Raw genomic sequence first — 21,140 nt, 5'->3', positions numbered from 1 at the left:
TTCGATTCGATCGGTTCGATTCGGTTCAGCTCGATTCGGCCGATTCAATTCAAGATACCCGAAATTGAATTTTTGCTGTCCCTTGGGACTAAAAACGATGTAAAAAAATTTCGAAAAAAAAATTCTAAAAAACTCAAAAAAATTTGTAAAGTCTAAATATATTTTTAGTTTACCATGTGGTCTTTAAATTAATTCATAAAAGTTAACAAAGTTTATCTATTTTGAAAAATCAAACCCGATTTTTAAAATTTGAAAAATTTTAAATAATTTTTCAAAATTTTTAATAAAATAAAATACTAATATTTACCTATAAAATAATAAATTTAAAAATTATAAGTGTTACAAATATAAACTCGATAGAGAAAATAGGTGGTAGAGCCCTCGGCGACCCATTCACGCCTTACGGAACCAGGAGAACCCAACGAGATGCCAGCAATACCTCCTTACACCATCATAGCCGAAACAGATGCGTGTTGCTTGATCTACCATGTACTTGAACAAACACAACAGCAAGCCAAACAAGAAAAAACCAACACAAGCAGCTCAAAAACCCTCCACTTTTATCATCCAGCTGCTAAAGAACCAATCAAAACCCATATCTACAACCCAACACCAGTAGTGGGGAGGAAAACCACGACCAAGTCAGGGGAAGGGAGGCTCACCCCCAACCCGAAGGGGCAGGAGAGACTGGCTGAGTGGCAAAGGTAAGGGCTGAACCTTAAAACAAAAGGAAAAAAAAAAGAATAAAAGCCCTCTCTCTACCTATATAATACTGATTTAGCAACTTTAAATTTAGAAAATATAAATAAGAAATCTCAAAGTTTGAGATTTACATTATACAAATAGAACTATTTTTTATTTTTAAAACCTCATGTGAAGAGGGATAAGGTATATTTAATATAAACTATGAAGACAAATTTAAAAAATTTTAAATTAAATATTTATATTAATAGTTATACTGATAATATATAGACTGAATTTATAAATTTAAATATAAATATTTAATTTAATAATTATTTAATTATTCTTATATGAAATAATTAATAATTTTTTAATTGAGAAACTTGGGAGGGATTGGAAAAAGACAACTACACATGATAATATGAATCCAACTTCACAGCTGATGACTTCAACTGTGATTGCAGATCTCGTCGACTTATTCTTCATCTTCTGGAAGAAAAAAAAAAAAGGATAATTAAGGATTCACGTAGTTGGGGTTCGTTGCCACGTCAGCGGGTGTGGATGTGGAAGGGTTATGTATTATTCCATTGGGGTCCACCAGCTTCTTGATGGAACCCATCCTTTGCAACTGTCCCAGTGGATCCCATGCAATTTAGACTTTTTCTATTATACTTTTTTAACACTTTTTTAAAAAAATATTTTGTGAATAAAAAAGTTTTTGTAATTTTTTTTTTAAACGAAAAATATTTTTTTTAATAATTGATTCATATTATTGATTTATTTGAATTTTTTTATAGATAGTTATATGAAGAGTGTCCAAGACAAAGTGTTGCTAAAATTTCTGTTTTCCTTTTTTTTTCCTTGACTAAATTTTTATTTTCTTATTAAAAAAAGAAAATTGAGAAGACGGTGCGCGTTTTGGAGGTTCAGATTTCAGATTGACGCCGATCCCTAGCCAACTAGACTGGGGCTGAGGCTCAGGCTCAGGCTCAGGCTCAGGCTCAGGCTCAGGTGGCACATATGAAGAAAAACAGTGTTAACCCCCTTCATCCAAGGTTCTCTTCTTCCGAAGACCTCTTCTCTCCCCTCATCTCTCCCAGCCTGCCTCACCGCTCCCTCAAAATCCTAAGTAGATGCTTCTTCTTCGGCATCAGATTTATCTCATCAAACGACCCTCAGCCTTACAATTCCCATTGCTATGGTCATTTCGCGCACCGGACCCTCAAAAGAAAGAGCTTTTCTCTTCATCTCTTCAGAAGATTGTTTCACTCTCACCATTCGTTGTCTAATCAGACCCATGGTCCTAGTCTTTACCATTGCTGCCCAAACGCATACCCAGTGAGTTCTCACTTTATTTGTATAGATTGGTTTGACTGTGTTTGGTGAAATGAGCAAACTTAAATTAACATGGGTTGTTTCAAATCGAGCGATTTTTCACTTATCAATACTGATAAAGTTCAGTTCTTGTATTTATTGCTACTCATTTTAGTCTTCCTGGAATTTGAGCTACGCCTGTGTATGTATATGTGCACATGGGTGTGTCGTGTGTGCAATTTTGTGGTATAGTCGTCGCATGAGCATTCCTTAGCTTAAATAATATGTCCTGCTTTTTGTATCTCCCTTTATATTGGGCCAAGCCGAAGCTTTAGTGCCCAATTGTGCGGACTACAGAGGGGTTGCTTCAGTTACAGTCATCTTTCGTATTAGGCTTTAATTGGATTTTTGTGGGAGATTAGGCCTGAATATCATGTCTGTATTGTTTCATTGTGCATATACAATTTGTTTAGTGTGTCTATACCTACTGCTATCTGCATATATTTACAACAGAAACAACAAATGGTCTACCATTAAACAACATATAGGTCTAAATCTAAAGAAATGGACTATGGAAACTCTTTACTACATTGGCACTCACATGGGAAATCAATCAACATTGAACTGAAATTCAAAGCAAAGTTTAGCTCGGTACATTTGATAAGGTCCGAGTTTTTTTTCAAGATAAATGGCTCCCTCTTTTCAGATTTTTCTCTGCCATGGTCGTCTACTGTGGTTAATAATGCTCTGAAGGGTTTATATGCTGATCTTTTTAATGTTGTTTGACAAAATTTTCATTTTATGATAATGGTGTGGTGCATTGTGTGAATTAAAACTCATATCCTGAATTTTCTTTTTTTCCTTTCTGTCGAGCCTTGTATCAGCTTCAGAATTTTCTCCAGATTCTGAAATTCATTCAAGAGGCCGTATTTATCATGAGACTTATAGATGTCAGATGAATAACGATATGGAGGCTATAGTGAAATTGTGGATGTTCACTTGTGCTATATAGGACAAGGCGGAGCAAAAAGTGTGGCGGAGACAGAACTATGTTTGGTTTCTAAAGAGACATTGGAAGAGCAGCGTTGCTATTGGAAGGTCACAGTCACTTAGTCCTCCTAAGGTGGTTGTTTTGGGATGTATGGCTGAACGGTTAAAGGACAAGATACTTGATGCAGATAAGATGGTTGATGTGGTTTGTGGACCTGATGCTTACAGAGAATACTGCTATTACTGGAAGAGATAAACTATGGCCAAAAGTTCACTTGAAGAGAATTATACTGACATTAGTTCAGTTCGAATTTCCAAAAATTCGATTAGTGCTTTGTCTTAGTGATGAGGGGTTACAATTATATGTGCCCATTTTGCATTGTTCCTTTTACCTGAGGAAGAGAGCGGTCACGTCCAGTGGTGAAGGAGGTGGCAGAACTCTGCAAGGAAGGAGCGAAGTAGGTAACTCTTCTTGGTCTGAATGTAAACAGCTATAATATGCATCTGGGATTGAAAAAGAATATGAACCAGTATCAAATTGGAAATTTAGTGAAGGCTTTTCCAGCAGCATGTGCAAGGTGGAAAAGGTGGGATTGCGTTTTTCTGATCTCCTGGATTGGATTGGCTTTCCATTGAATTTCCTGAGATGCGGTTCAGATACACTTCACCCCACCTAAAGATTTCCCAGATTACTTATTGTATGTTATGCGAGACAGATATAAGATCTGCAAATATATTCATTTACCTGTACAAACTGGGAGTAGCACAGTTCTTGGGAGAATGCGCTGGGGATATACTAGAGAGGCATACTTAGATCTTGTGCAAAAGATAAGAAGAATCATGCCAGATGTCGGGATTAGCAGTGATGTTATATGTGGTGAGGGACTCTCTCTCTCTCTCTCTCTCTCTCTCTCTCTCTCTCTATATATATATATATATATATATATATATATGCACACACACACACACACACACATATAAATTTTTATTTGCTGTTGAACTGGAATCTACATTTTTCATCACTTTTATGCCTAGATAGTTACATATGAAAGACCTAAACATGCTATTGATCAGGAGCTTTTTGTGAATTTTCATTAACACCCAATTTTAAAAATCGTTATCAATTTGCTTCATATCCTTTCTATTTGGTAATGATTTTAACCGACAATTGAGGGGCATGTGCTAATATGGATGTGTCATCCTCGTGGCTCATATCAGGAACACTTGAAGGTTCAGCAAAGGAGGGGATGTTGTGCATGGAGGGGTGAGAGAAGCAAAGCGTAACCCTAATATGATGTAAGGTGGATTTCTTCTTATGGTGAAAGGACTACAACGACTTCGTGGACGTAGGCACATTGCCAAACCACATAAATCTGTTTATTCTTTATTTGATCATTCTTTTTTTTGCTTATTTTGTGAGTTTGTGTGTGATTTATTTTTGCAATGCCTTCAAACAACAAAACAGCACTCTTTTGGATACTCCTCCTTTCCAAGCTGCCAGCGCAAGCAGTGACCTGACTTGGCCCATCTTGGAGCTCTTATAGATAAATCTCCCTTACACTCGTCAAATCTACCTTGTGAGAATTGGCAACTCTTTAAACGGCATCCCCCTGATAGTTTTTGGAAAAAAAAAGTGGTTAATTACTCTCTAATTTTGTTTCTTCTTGCTTACATCAGACTCCTTTATCATTATCACTGTGATATCTGATTATTTAGCTTATCTTTTTTTAGTCTGATCTCCCATTCTGAGGTTTCTCTTGTTTGATGATCTAGGTATCGACTACTGAGACATTCTTCCGCCAAGATAGCTTAGTATTTGTTGCCCGCAAAATTTTATCAAGCAACATTTTTGACTCCTACTTTTTGGGCACTGATCCAATTTCATATCTTCTTTCATTCACCTTTTACCTTCAAACCCCATATCCAGTTCCACTTTCATCTGGGTCATCAATTTCAATGCTGATTTTTCTGGTTCATGAAACCCTTCCTACTTGATTTCAATTGAAGCCCTAACCCTAGTGCTGGTAACCATGCACTTGACATTATCAATAGCAAGTATGTGGTTAAGATCTGGTTACCATTTTCAGTGTGTAGATGTTGGAATCAAGCATGTCTGACCTAATTGCTTTTTAGATCTTGTTGATCTTCTCTTCTCTTGTGCCTATGTTATTCTCGTTTTACACTAGAAATAGAGAAATGATGATAAACATGAGATGAAAGAGGCGTCCAAGAATAAAAGCTTTCTTTCTTTCTAAGAAAAAACAGAGAGATAATGTAGAGACTGACTTGAAAAGGAGTAGCCAAAAACAGTTTCATTTTTGTTGTTTTAGAGTACTTTGGCAGGGGGTGTTGGGGGGTGTTGTGGGTTGGTTTCCAACTAAGATTTTTGTACTTCTAAGTGCTGACAAGAAGCGGCAATGGCTCACACTCCTCAAGTATTGGATAAAAATGTTATCAATTTGAAAGAATATAGAGCAAATTGATAAAATTTTTAGAATTAGATAGAATTGAAAATTTTCACAAAGTTTAGGATATGGGCTGATATGAAATTATAGTTTTGTAAACATTAAGCTGAAAGGGTTGACTTGAGACATATATCTGTGGTGCTTGCTAATATTCTTCAGAGCCTAATATTAAGTAAATCAGGCTATTATAGGACATTCATGCCTGTTCCTGCAGGAATCTTACAGGTCTTATTTATTTCTCTAGGCATGGTTTTTATTTATGTGCTAATTTTAACGTCCAGTTGTACTTAGTGATCGTATTGTTCTGTGCTCACGTGTTTAACTGTTTATGTTAACTGCCTCAGCTAATATGCGATGAAAAGCTCAAATATCCTCAACCTTAACCATCCTCCTTGTTTGTCATTATACATTTGGGCTTTCAATTTTGATTTGGATTTTAGATGGTCTAAATAAGAATTGCTCCTTCATTTGGGATCCATATTATTATTGCTTTCAATTCAAGTGGAGTTGAATCTCTGTTTTAGTATTGCCTTCTTAATATTCAGATTCCTTTTTACAGGTTTCTGTGGAGAAACAGAAGAGGAACACAAAGACACAATAAGTCTTATCAGGGCTGTTGGTTATGATATGGCATACATGTTTGCATATAGCATGAAGAAAAAGATCCATGCCCACGGGAACTATGTTGATGATGTTGCTGATTAAGTCAAGCAAAAGAGGGTTACTGAACTTATCGAGGCTTTCCGTAAGAGTACTGGTCAGTATTATGAGTTATGACTCCCAGATTGGAACTATCCAACTACTGTTAGTGGAGGGGCTGAATAAAAGAGCAGATACAGAACTTATAGGCAAGAGTGATAGAGGCGAGAGAGTTTTATTTGCCAATCTGCCAGTGCCAAATCGAGATGTGGATTTGAATAACAAGTGGAATCCTGTCATTGGAGATTTCGTGGAAGTTCATATATTGAAATCTACACAAGCATTACTTTTTGGAGAGCGCTTGCTATTGCTAAATTGAGCTTGTTTTACAACCATGCAGATCAAGATGTAGCCTGTGCAAGTTGATGAAAACCTAGCTGCTTGTGAACATAGCATGATATTTTCCATTTTTCAATGATATTATCAGAAGATGGCTTCTTCTTGCTTGTTATTTATATTTCTTACTGAAGATTCAATCTTTTGCCTGCGGTCCTAACCTGATTAGATAGATATGATGTATTAGGTTGGACTTGCTGTGAAAATGACCCACGTGTGAGCGCATGCAACATGAAGTTTAAAGATGAGTTCGAAGATTCTGGCCGACCATCTTCATTGTCAGAATAGCTTAGAGTTGAAACATTTTTTTGTAATTTAGCTTAAGATGCGAGTGATTGAGCTCTTTCATCTGCAAAATTTTCAATTCTACCAAGAATATAATCCTTCTGGAGAGTTTTCTAAGTGTTAAATTTATCTTTTTCCTTATATTCTTTTGAGTAATTGTTTTAGTTGGAGCTCCACTGACAAAGGAATTTTATCGTTGTTGCCTGGAGCATATTAACATTACTTGCATCTCTGGGGAAAGTGGAACTTGATGACCTGTTAAGGTTAGAATCGAATAAAGCAGAATTTCTTTCTTCCCCCGTCTCCGGTTAGGAAGCTGATTGGCATTCCTTAATCATCCTGGAATTAGAAGTGTTGAAAGAATGCTGGCCTTTTCAACAATAGAAATTTTTTTTTCTTCTGACGGAAACGCGTAACATTCATTAGGAAACCAGAGAAGCAGGCAGCATCATTAAAATGCAGCTGCAACAGCTTTGGAGCGGGATGAAATAGTAGACCTTAGATTTACCTAATCTTTCATGTACCTCACATACTGAATTTAGCTGGACTTGCGAATTCTCAATTATTAGGTAGGACTGCGACTGGGTGTGATTTAGACAGTTTATTTGGCATAATTGGCAAGTGAAATACTCATATTTATGATAAGATATAAGCAATATGCGGATCCTATTTAATAATAACTTGTGATGTCATCATTGACTGGCATAAAAATTGGACAAAGGAAAATCATTTAGGATAGTACAATTGTGTCTCTATCTTGGGATCCTCTTGTTCATGATCATGAATCGTGAACAATATAATGCAACAAATTCACAATAATTGAAAGCAAAAGAGAGGTGGTCAAAATCCGCATGCAGAAAAAAGAAAAGGACCACATGCCAAAAGGTGCAGCAGCCACGGCAGAAGTTGAGTCAGAGAACTCATAACAGAGAACTCAAAAGATGGAAGGAATAAATTTACACAGCAGAAGAAGGTGTAATGAAATGTGCATGGAATAGAGAGACTGAAACTAGTGAGAAATGATGAAGACAGTTCGAGGGTTTTGGTTTTATACTTTCATCATCTTTATATGTATTATGTTAAAAGTGGAGCCGGGAAAGAGAGGCTGACTAATTTCGGCTTCCCATCCCATCTCTCATCTCTGGACTCTGGGCATAGTAGTGGCCTGGTGGGCTTCCTTCACGTGCTAGTCACGTGCTCACTGCACGTTTTCTAGGAATGTGTGACAAAATTTAGCTCATTTGATTAGGGATGACAATGGTACCAGAACCATGTACATGTTGAATTTGGTTGAGTTGCCACCGGGGGTAGGCGGTACGATCGCTGGAGAAATCTAAGGGAAAAAGAAAAAGAAAAAACTTCTAATTTCCGGTAAATAATATATCGTGTTCTTTGATTTCTTACTTGAAGCGCGCTTGAGACTGTGATTCAAATTTATTTTTTGGAAAAAAAAAATTATTTTAAAGGCATTTAGAAAAAAGGTTATAGATAAATAAATATAATTAATTAATTAAAATTTAATTATTTAAAAGAAAACTCTAACATATTCACTTAAATTTTATATAAAAGTATTTAGGTAATGCAATGTATAAAAAATTTCTATAAATCTATAATATCTAACCGATAGCCCCTTAATTTAACTTTAACACCACAATACTCATGCAATGCCAAGGTCACACAATGCGACATGGCTAATAGCAAACATTAGGCGGTGTCCTTTTGCATTATGATATTAAAATTAAATTAAGAGAATCGTAACATAATGGATCTCTCATTTTTAGTAGAGAATTATTTGAACATTATATAAACCAGGATTTTCAGGAGAAGAGAAGGTTTTTAGAAAGTCATAGAGATATATGAAGAGCTGATAATTTATTGATATGAAGAGCTAATAATTTATTGAGTCCTGCCTCAAACATTACAAACTAGCTCCTTATATAGAGGTGGAGCAGGGATACAAAGGACACGTGATTCACAAAGGAATCACTTTTACAAAAGTAATGTTGATAGCATATTAGTCTAGTACAGATACTACACATGATGAACATTGGATGCTCAATTGTCCAGTACATAAACAGTGACACTTTAAATAAAGACACATAAAAGAACATTGGATGCTCTTGCTATCAGCTCTTTTTGGAATAATGTTTTACTTTATGATAGGCTCATGACTGGGGCTCACGTTGCTATCATCTGGGTCCTTAAACATAGGAACATCTGTCTAGTTTTCAAAGCTTTCTAGAGCATATGGGTCTTGGGAATCTTGCCACATGAAATCATAATTAGGAACCATTTTGGGCTTTGCTTTTGGGCTAACAGAAGTGGTGTCTGTCATTTGAGCCTAGGGCTGGTAAGTGTTAAGCTTACACAAGTATGCAGAGATCTGTTTCCTGAATGATGAGTTAATGGGCTTGGACTTAACGGTCTGTGAATAAGTCCTCCATTTATACACTGAATTCTGAGTCCATAGCATTCCTTCTGAATTTCTAAAGAAAGGTCGATGATGAATGAACATGGAATAGACATCCATTGCCTGTTGGAGCGTCCTCTGCTAGAGATAGTGGTCATTCATGATTTTTTTAAGATCTTGACGCTACTGAGACAGGGGTTTGAACCATTCAAGGAAGTTACAGATAAGAGTCTTTGGGTTGTTTTTATCTTATAGGAAATTGTGCATTGCCACTACAGGAATTTCAATGGCAGTGGCAGATAGAGTGACCGTACACTAAAGAAACCATTTTTCTTCAAGGAGTATGTCCTCCTTAAGATCCATGCAGAAAATTATGAGGAAAGGGGTATCAGACTGGAAATGGGTGTAATTGTCCCTTTTTTGCCGAAGAACATTGGAAATAATTTGGAAATGAAAGAGGTGATTTTTGGCATAAGCCACAATTTGTGATAAGGTCATGGAAGGAGTGCATCCTGGAGGAAAAGTCTTAAGTTCAGGAATAAAAAACTGAGGAAGTTAGAAACTTAATGGTTTAGAGGAGCCTGCCATGAGAATAAGTGGAATGGAGAGATTGTGAAAATTTAGGTGACAAGTTTGGGGTCTGGTGAGGAGATCAGGAATAAGATCATACTTATCAAACCAACTCTTTAGTCTTAAAAGTTGTAGTTCTAGTAGAGCCTTATTTTTTAATTCAAGCATCTTTGAAAAGGATGAATTGTCCATTATAATATAAAAGAAGTGGCCAATAAGGTGGAATTCAAATTTTTTTAATTCCATTTTTGATGGCCAAAATCTCCTTGTAGATTGTCTGATGGTTCTTTTTAGACTCTTTGAATTGTCCGCTAGCATATTCGCTGATGTGCTTCTTGCCATCTAAGTCTTCTATCAACACTGCACCTGTAAAATTCATCACCAATATATGTCTGTAGAATCCTTTTTCCTGTATTGGGAATCTTGAGTGGTGGAGGATCTTGAGCGATTTGCTTTAAGGTCTTAACAGCTGTTGTCTATGCATTACCGCAACCAGAGGCCTACTTTTTTGGCATCTTAGATAGCTGACTAGTGTACTTAGACATAAATGGGATAAAGTCTTTCAAGCAATTGATGATGCTTAGGAATTGTTGGATATGCTTAACAGTAAGATTCACATCAAAAAACCTGAGCAGTTTATGAGCAATGTGTGGACTAGGTTGGTACTTTCCATCTTTGAATTGCATTCCAAGAAATTCAATATCAAACTGTCCCAAATGGCTCTTCTTTTCTAAAAGCATTATTTCATATTATCAGACCAAGGAATGAAATTGGGCTAATAATTGCTTATGGGCTTTAGCATCTTTTGAAAAAAACGAGAATGTCATCTATGTATATTAGAGCTGAATGTAGAATAAGCTCAAAGATTTGAACCATGGCCTTTTGGAATAGTGATGGAGCAACTTTGAGTTCGAAAGGCATAACAATCCACAGATATTAAACATTTGCAATGCATAATGTTATTTTGTGTTGATATGCTAGATTAATACCCAATTGCAAAATCCTACTTTTAGAATGAACTTTGAGAAGATGTGGGCTTCTTGGAGATGGGTGAACAGAGAACCAATCTTCGGTAAAGGAAACTTATCATCTCTCAAGTAATGATTTAAAGGCTATAATAAATTAGGAGCCTCTTTTTGCCACGGATTCTTTCTGATCTCTTTTCTATGTAGAAGGCTTAGCAAGCCCATTCAGAACTAGTAGGCTCAATGAGACCATGTTGGAGGAGTTATTGGCATTTTTGCTGTGCTAGGTGAAGGTTCGAAGGAGTCATGCCCGGATGGGTGGCCTTTGTAGGATTAATATCTTCATTAAGCTTAAAAGAAAGCTTAATAAAAAAATCTTGGTTTTTCCATAATGGCTTAGGGTGCTAAAAATTTGCATGTGAATCAACACATGAGGGAATGAAAAGATCTTTGTATTTTTGAAAATCTTCAAGATCCTTTGATAAGGAAAACAACTTTAGAATGGTTCTATAGAGATCTCTTGAATTTTAGACTAGTTGGGAGGATTTGTAACTTTTGAGCTTGCTTATAGACATCAAAGCCAATAAGGAGGTCTTTGCTATGCAAATTAGTGCCAATAACTCTTGTCCAGATAATAAAATCTAGAAAAAACTGAATTCTAATAGGTCGTCTAGTAATCAGATCAGTTCAAAAGACTTTTCTATCTGCAATTCTGAAATATTCAAGATGAAGGATCCAATCTTCTTCATAAAGAATAGATGGATTCATCATACTGTGATATGCTCCAATATCCATAAAGCCAATTACTAAGACTAGGTGTGGCCATGGTCCGGTTTTGAACCAAAATCGAACTGAAACTGGATCGGCCAAAACAAAACCAAAATCAATCAAAACCGAAACTGACTTTGAATCGGACTGAAACCGTCCTTCTACGGTTTGGTTCAGGTTCATATTTTTTAAGAACCGTGAATCGGCGGTTCTGAATCGGATTGAATTGACAATTTCGAGCTAGATTAAACTGGCGATTTAAATATAAAAAAATTCAATAAATATATTACCTCACTCTTAGTTCATTTATATATATCATTAATTCTCTACACAATTATTCTCCGCATTTTTTTTAATTTTTAATATTTTTTCAATTTTTCTCAGATTCTCTAAATAATTATTTTCTACACTCATTTTAATTTCCAATACTCTCTCAATTTTCCTACTTTATTATTTTATATACTTACTGAAATTTTCAATACTATCTCAATTACTTTGTTATTACTTTAAATCCTCAATAAAATTTCCAATAACCTCTATTTTAATTTTTTTCTCTTTTATAATTTTTTAATTATCAATTATTATATAATTTTTTTAAAAAGGCAAGTAATAGAACTATAAATTTTTATTCCTCTAAATCTTGAAGGGATACATAGGCAAAATTAAGTTCATACACTTTTTGCTAATTTCTTTAAAAAAAATTAATTTCATCTCTAGTTTTTTAATCAAGTTCAAATCTTTACTTATTAAATTTTTCTTAAAGATAAATTATTTTCTTTCTTTTTTTTTCTTATTTTATTTTGATTGAAAGATTTCTAAAAAAAAATAAAATATTTTTACAAATATAACTTAAATTTTGAATCAATAAAATTTTTCTCTAATTTTTTTTGTCTAAGCTGCTCTTAAACCATCCATAAACTGCTTTCAAACTGTCTTGAACCGTTCTTTTTTGAACTGCACTTCAAACAGTTTTAAACCCGGGCCCAAACCGAAATCAGCGGTTCAGGAACCATCTTCCAAACCTTCCTCTAACGGTTTGGTTCAGGTTTATGATTTCATTGAACCTAAACCGATGGTTCAGGAACCGTAACCGGCGGTTCCTGAACCATGGCCACCCCTAACTGAGACTAGTCTTTCATATTTTGGTGGTAAAATATACAGCTAAACAAGGGGACTTGGGATTGCCGACTAAGCTGAAGAGCATAATTGCAAGGCATTGATGCTGAAGAAATGGAGTTCATCTTCTAAGTCTATGCTGGATGAATCAGAGCTAACATCATTTATTGAGGGAAATTCTTTGTCACACCTTACCCCTCTGTAAGGCATAACATGATCCCGTAGTATACCTAATGAATTACTGAACTTCACCTATCAATAACTCATTAAATACACTACAAGGGATTTTAAAACAATTTTCTTACGTTTTGAAGGTGGTGAGCATTTCTAGCAGGTATTAAAAATGTTTAATCGAAGTTTAAGAGTAAGGTAAAATTTTTGACCATTTTTATTTTTGCGCAAATTTTATAAAAATTTCAACAGAGTGCTATAATTGAGAAAAACCAAAAATTTTGACATGTAGAAAAGCACTTCCTATAATTCACTTCATCAAAATCAACCACCATCACAACTCAAATCAACACAAATTTTCTCAAACTCCATATTTCAAGTCAATTCTCAACTCAATTATGTTCAAAACTAATACTAAAGAATTTTATTCACATTCCATTAAAGAAAGATTGATTTACATTCGTCGGTCTAAATTTATATTAGGAAATCCAAAATAATATTAATATAAGTTCTGTACAACTGCTTAAGACTAATTTACAACCTATACATACAGTCATATACATCAAAATAAATATATATACAAAGGGTATAATTTAATACCCGACAGAATCTCAAAGTGTAGCACAGTAGTCCTTAGCAGTTCACTCGACTGCTTTACTAGTCTCTCTATCTGTGACAGCAATAAAAAGATATCACTGAGTACAATGACTCAGTGGTGCACAACATAACAAAAATACTAATTTATGCATCATTTAAATCACAATTATTCCAAATATGGTATTGAAAATGGTAAACAGATATAAGTTACAATTTAAAATTTAGTCAATAATTTTTTACTTTAAAAGTTACAAAACTAATTTTTATAAAAACACACAGTCATATCATGCCATCAATATATTGTTCATCTCAATAGCCAGAGGCTTATGAGGAATACCAAGGCTAGCTAGCTCAAATCTATGGGTACCCATTCAAATTTCTTCCTCTACTAGCACACACCTCAACACTTCAACCAGAGAGAGAATACAAAATTAATTCCTCTCACTAGTCAGACTAGTGAGGCATTCAGACATTTGGTCATAACATTGTAGTTTCAAAACTATCTTAACAATTTTCTAAACATTACTTTGTAATTTAAACACATACAATTTATCTTTTCAATAGTTTAGATCAAAAGCATATTGTTCCTTTCAATAATAATTTCAATACAAATAAGTCACAGTTTAATATCACAATTCATTCAAAATAATTTGCAGAAGAAAATTTACAGAAATTTCTATGTTGTGCACAAACCTCCTGCGAGTCGCCCCTAGGCCTTGACTCGATATTTCCTTTCCTTTCTCCATATTCTTCTCAACTAAAACACACAATTTGTAGTATTTCAGCATCACAACTTATAATAAATCCAATAAATAAATTCATGTCTACTTAATTCTAATATTAATATACTTAAAATCATGTTCTTAAAAATTTGCATTTCGGGGCTACTATTCATGGCACTATTTAAGTCAAAATATTGACTTTCTCATGCTTAATAGGTATGTGAATTCCAATTACACCCATATACCACATTTTGAGTACCTAATTTATTGGTTTTGGTTGCCTCTTCAATTTTTTAGGTCTCCTAATGACAATTTCAAATTTTCAGTTTTTGTGCTATGTTTTGTACTATTCCATTGGCTTGTTTACTGTGAGAATTTGGCTAAGTGTCATTCATCAAAGTTGTTCCTTATTATCTTATCTTTAATTCCCTTTTTGAATCACTTCATTTGGAGTTTCGTAGTCTAAGATATGGCCTGAATAAGGCTGGCTGAATTGATTTTTAATTCAGAATTCTGGGCTTGTTTAGGTTCTGGCAGTTTTAAATAACTAATTTTGGGTAGCAAAATGACTTAGTTATGGGCAGAATTTAGATTGTTGTTCTTCATGAAAGTTGTAATGCTATGTCATACCTTTCCAATGCTACAAAAATTAAATCATTTGGACCTGTCTAGCCTAAGTTATATCTAAATGAACTAATAATTGTTTATTTTGTCATTTTGGTACTGTGACAGTGCACAATATCCGGGTTTAACCTAATTGTTCACTATGTTAATGTCATTTTCTGGGCATGGTTTCTAAATGAAAAATATGCCATTATGTATCTATTTTCATTCCCAATTGGCCTCACACCAATTGGGTTGGTAAAATTTTAGTTTTGATCCCTGAAAGGGACCTAGGTCAATTTGCCAGATTGGGACCCTTAACCAATCCGAATTGCATTTAGTTTCTACCAATTCAAACACATCACAACTGGTCTCAAGTGACCATTTCTAACCTCAATTAAGGTCATTGGCATTAATTGACCATTTTCTTCAATTTTTCTCCCAATTTCAACACTCAAGAACCCTAATTCCTCAATTGTGTAATCTAATGAAATTAAAGTGCATAAATCTAAACAACAAAATTCAAGTTTACTTACTAACCTCAACTTTGATTTCTAATTCTCCAAATCTTCACTTTTCTTCCTTACTTTGTTTCTTCAATCTTCTTTTCTAATGGAATTAGCAAGGTTTATGGAGAATTTTTGGGGAAATTAGGGTTAAATGTATGGATTAAAAGCTTGAGACCAAGCTTTCATGGAGGTTGCAAATGGAGGTGGAGGAGGAGTATGGGTCTCGACCAAAAGTGAAGAAGAAGAAGAAATGAAATTTCTTTTCATTTTTTTTATGTTTTTATGTTTAATTAAAGTTAATTTTGAATTTGTCAATTATTGGGGAAATTATAATTACATTTTGACATCATATATGATGTCATTCAAGTGAGGTAATAAATCAAATTTTCATTCTTTTTCTTTTTCCTTAATTTTTCCTTGTTTCTTTAATTTAATTATCGATTCCAAAATTTCTGTTTTTCCAATTTTATTGAACAGTTAGGTCAGAAGTCACCTCTAGAAGTGAATTGACCAATTTGCCCCTCGCCAGATTGATCCGGTTTGCAACTAATTCGGTATTTCTTTTGGAACCCTGACCTAATTATTTGACCTACTTATCAACTCTTTTATGTGATTTTCTCTTTTGCACTCGGTTCGCAATAGTCCGTAGGACCACAGCGTTATATTTTCTGGTTTAAAAGTAGGGTTAGGACTAACCTCGCAGTCACTTCCCAGTAAGGTCACCCATCGCTGTGACCCTTGGCTCATTTAACATTTTATGCTCTATTTTTCTTATTTATACTTAACTATCTAGGAATCACTATTTATTTTCATTCAGGGTTTTTCTAAGTGTCTTAAATGTGGTTCTAATCCCCTTGATTGTCCGGACCGACACCTGTCTTCGAAATAGTGTAATATACCAGGTTATGCTTATAGGGGTGTTACAGTTCTCCCCCCCTTAAAATAAATTTCATCTCGAAATTTTTACCTAGCATTAGTCTCTAAACAGCTGTGGGTGCTATCTCCTCATATCCTCCTCTCGTTCTCAAGTAGCTTATTGGCTAGAATGATGGTTTCACAGTTCTTTCACCAGCGGTATCTGCTTGTTCCTCAGCTACTTTACCTCATAAGCCAGAATATCTATGGGTTCGTCCTCATATGTGAGGTCTGGATTTACTTTAATCTCTGCTACTGGTAGTACATGAGATGGGTCTGATCTATGTCTCCTCAACGTGGACACTTGGAAGACGTTATGTATCTTCTCTAACTCTGGAGGTAGTGCCAAATGATATGCCAAATGACTCACTCTTTCCAGAACCTCATATGGTCCAATAAAAAGAGGACTTAGTTTCCCCTTTCTGCCAACTCTCATAATTTTCTTCCAAGGGGGAACCTTGAGGAATACTTTCTCACCCACTGCATACTCAATGTCTCGCCTCTTCAGATCAATATAAGACTTCTAATGATCTGATACAGCCCTGAGTTAATCTCTAATCAATATAATTTTCTTCTCTGTTTGCTGAATAATTTCTAGCCCAATCATCTTTCTTTCGCCCACTTCATCCCAACACAAAGGAGTTCTGCACTTTTTGCTATACAAAGCTTCATATGGAGGCATCCCAATGCTTGATTGGTAGCTGTTGTTATAAGCAAACTCAATCAGAGGCAAGTGTGTGTCCCAACTACCTTCAAACTCAATTACACAAGCCCTTAGTATATCCTATAATATCTGTATTACCCTCTCAGACTGGCCATCTATCTATGGGTGGAATACCGTGCTAAAGTTTAATCTAGTTTCTAGGGCTTTCTGAAGACTACTCCAGAATCTAGAAGTGAACCTAGGATCTCTGTCAGATACAATCGATACTGGCACTCCATGTAGTCTCACAATCTCATCTATGTACAATTTGGCCAATCTTTCTAAGCTATAGTCCATCCGGACTAGCAGAAAGTGAGCATACTTGGTCAGTCTGTCAATTATGACCCATACTGCATCATGACTCTTCTGTGTCCTCAAAAGTCCCATCACAAAATCCATAGTTATCCATTTCCATTTCTATTCAGGCACTAGCAATGGATGTAATAAACCAGCTGGTATTTGATGCTCTACCTTCATTTGCTGATAAGTTAGGCATTTGGAGACAAAATCAACTACATCTCTTTTCATACCCATCCACCAGTAATGCTCCTTTAGCCTTCTGCACATTTTAGTGCCACCAGGGTGCATAGTAAAAGGAGACTCATGTGCTTCCTTCATAATGATCTGTCTCAAGTCAACATCATTAAGAACGCACATTCTGCCCTGGTGTAGCAGTAAACCATCATCTCTCATAGTTCGGTTTTCTTGCCCTGACGGACTTCTTCCAGTAGTTTCTGATATCTTTTATCATTCTGAGCAGCCATTCTGATCTGATCAATCAACACTGGCTGTACATGCCATGCAACTACTGTCTGCCTCTCATCATTAATCTTTAAGCTGGCATGTAATGCTCTCAACTTATGTACCATAGATAAAGGAGAAACTCTTAGACTTGCCATAATCATGTGACTTAAGGCATCAGCCACCACATTAACTTTTCCTGGTTGATAGTCTATCAGACAATTATAGTCTTTAATCAGTTCTAACCATCTTCTCTGTCTCAAGTTCAGCTCCTTCTGAGTGCCCAGATACTTCAAACTCTTATGATATGTGTAGATGTAACACTTTTCCCCATATAAGTAATGTCTCCAGATCTTAAGAGCAAATACAATAGCTGCTAGCTTCAAGTCATGTGTCGGATAGTTTCTCTCATGCGGTTTCAGCTGGCATGATACACATGCAATAACATTTCGATCTTGCATCAGTACACAGCCTAACCCATTGTGACAAGCATCACTATAAACTGTGTATTCTTTACCCGGGATAGGTAAAGTTAGGACTGGAGCTTCAGTCAAACATCTCTTCAGTTCATCAAAGCTCTGCTGGCATTTGTCCATCCAATGAAATTTCACATCTTTCCGAAGCAGCTTGGTCAATGGAGAAGCTAACATAGAGAACCCCTTCACAAATCAGCAGTACTATCAAGCTAAATCCAGAAAACTATGAATTTCTGTGACATTCCTGGGTGGCTTCCAATTAAGGATAGCTTCAATCTTGCTAGGATCTACCTTAATGCCTTCTGCCGATACTATATGCCCCAAAAAGGATATTTTCTTCAGCCAAAATTTACACTTTGACAGTTTGGCATATAGCTATTTCTCCCTTAAGGTCTACAGTACAATCCGCAGATGTCTATCATGCTCCTCTGCACTTCTCGAGTAGACCAATATATCATCAATGAATACCCCCACAAACTGATCTAGGTATGGTCTGAAGATAGTGTTCATAAGATTCATAAAAGCAGCCGGAGCATTAGTTAACCCGAATGGCATGACCAAGAACTCATAATGGCCATATCGAGTTCTAAAATCAGTTTTATGGATACTCTGCTCTTGCACCTTCAGCTGATAATAACCTGATCTCAAGTCAATTTCGGAGAACACAGCTACACTTCTCAACTGATCAAACAAGTCATCAATGCAGGGCAATGGGTATTTATTCTTTATTGTCACCTTATTCAACTGCCAGTAATCAATACACAAGCAGAGGGTGCCATCTTTCTTCTTAACAAACAACACTGGCACTCCCTAAGGTGACACACCAGGGTGAATGAAGCCCCTGTCAAGTAGTTCTTGCAACTGCACCTTCAACTATTTCAATTCTGCTAGTACCATTCTGTATGGTGTTATAGAGATTGGGTCCACACCAAGCATGACATCAATCTCAAACTGCACCTCTCTTTTCGGAGGTAATCCTGACAACTCATCAGGGAACACATCCGAAAAGTCACATATTGTAGGGATGTCCCTCAATGCTGGACTCCCTACTTGGGTGTCTATCACATGTGCCAAGTATGCATCACACCATTTTCTAATCATTTTCCTAGCTAGTGCAGCTGAAATGATGTTTGATGGTAATAACTGCCTCTCCCCGTGTATTATCACATCACTATACAGAGGGAGACCAAAAGTGACTGTCTTCAGTCTACAGTCAATCATAGCGTGATGCCTGGCTAATCAATCCATGCCCAAGATGATATCATAATCTCTGAAGGGCATTTCAATCAAATCGGATAAAAAAACATGTCTTTGGATCACCAAAGGACAATCTCTATACATTTTGTTGACTCTAACCTCTTGTCCCAACGAACTTGTTACTAGCACCTCAAAATCTATTTTGACACATGGAACAGTAAGAGAACTAACGATGCTAGCACTAACATAGGAATGGATTAAACCCAGATCAAACAACACAAATACTTTTTGATCAGAGATAGAGAATGTACCAGCCACAATGTTAGAAGTTTTAGCTTCTTCCCTCTGTCTCATCTTGTAGACTCTGGCCGGAGCACTACCTTGTTCTGACTAGTTTACTGTACCCTCACTGTCTGAAGTACTGCCCCGACCTCTACCCTTACTTTTGCTAACTGGTTGTGAACCTCTGGTAGCAAAACTCTGAATATACCCTTCTGCAGTAATAAGAGGTGGCCCAAATCTACGGGCACTGGTACAATCTTTAGCTAGAAGCCCCGTACCCCCGCAGTTAAAACAGGCTCCTGTAGCCCAGTAACAAATCCCACCATGGGTCTTGCCACATGTCTCACAAGGGCGAGGAGGGTGAGAACTCCTAGTCGTTTGCTAACCAGACCAAGGGGGTCTCTGCCCAGAAAATCTACCCCTACTAGACCTTCCACCTCTGCCTGATCCCCAAAATTTCTTTCTTTTTCTAGTATTGCCACTAGAACTTTGATCCGCTGACTTTTCACTTTTCTCTTTTTTTGATTTCTCTATCTTCTCTATTTTCTCTTTCACTGGTGCCCCTTCTGACTCAATTCTTTTTAACTCAAGTGCTTAAGAAATGAGCTCAGAGAAGTTATTATGTCTGAATCCAACCACTTGCATCCTCAGACTGGACGTGAAACTGGTCTCAAACCTCTTACATCTTTCTCTGCTGGTAGATAGGAGACTTCCTGAATAGTGGCTTAAGCGGGAGAACTCCCTTTCATATTCTGCCACTGTTTTATTTCCTTGTTTCAGACTTAAGAACTCTTGCAGCTTTTAGTCCACATAGGCATCGGGGGCATACTTTTGTCTAAACTCTTTGATAAAGTTGTCCCATGTCAGTACTGGGAGTTCTACCAAGCTATGGGGGGATGGTTTTCCACCAATCATACTCATCCCCTTGCAGCAATGACACTGAATACTCAAATTGCAATTCATCTGTGCAGTGCAGCTTCTTGAACACTCTATCCATTTTCTCCAACCACTGCTCTACCTCCAAAGGGTCCACTGTACCCTTAAACTCCGTAGCCCCAAATTAGTAATTTATCATACTGTCTGGCTGGAGCCTGAGGTTGCACCACCGGTGTCTGAAGTGAAGCTTGAGTAGGCATACTTCTGGCCATTTGTTGAAACATTGCAGCCATCTGCTGGGCAAATTGTGCAGAAAATTGCGGTATTGGAGGAGCCAGAGTGGCTGACCCACTCACATTCTGAAGAGCTGGGGCTTCCCCTTGTACCTCAACCTCTACTGATTATTCTACAGAATGATCCCCTTCTTCCATAGTCTATCAGAGGGTATTCTATCTCCTGAATAAATAACACAAGGAGATTCCCCTCCGTTAGTTCATATTTATAATGTAATGCACTGTATGTATCAAATAAGGACATTGAGCAGTTGTACTTATAAAAAAAAATATACAAATTCATAAGTCAAAGCATACTTTAAAAATTTGCTCTGATACCACTAAAACATGTCACACCTTGCCCCTCTGTAAGGCATAACATAATCCCGTAGTATACCTAATGAATTACCGAACTTCACCTACCGATAACAAATTAAATATACTACAAGGATTTTAAAACAATTTTCTTACTTTTTA

The 21,140-nt window shown here is 36.2% G+C and overlaps 1 pseudogene; it reads left to right on the top strand.

The window, feature by feature from the left end:
• Nucleotides 1-426: 426 nt before the first annotated feature.
• LOC110668547 (CDK5RAP1-like protein) lies at nt 427-6,895 on the top strand (annotated as a pseudogene).
• Nucleotides 6,896-21,140: the final 14,245 nt, after the last annotated feature.

This window comes from Hevea brasiliensis, chromosome 16 (genome assembly GCF_030052815.1).
Source record: "Hevea brasiliensis isolate MT/VB/25A 57/8 chromosome 16, ASM3005281v1, whole genome shotgun sequence".
Lineage (NCBI taxonomy): Eukaryota > Viridiplantae > Streptophyta > Magnoliopsida > Malpighiales > Euphorbiaceae > Hevea > Hevea brasiliensis.
This window is presented reverse-complemented; position numbering and strand designations above follow the sequence as displayed.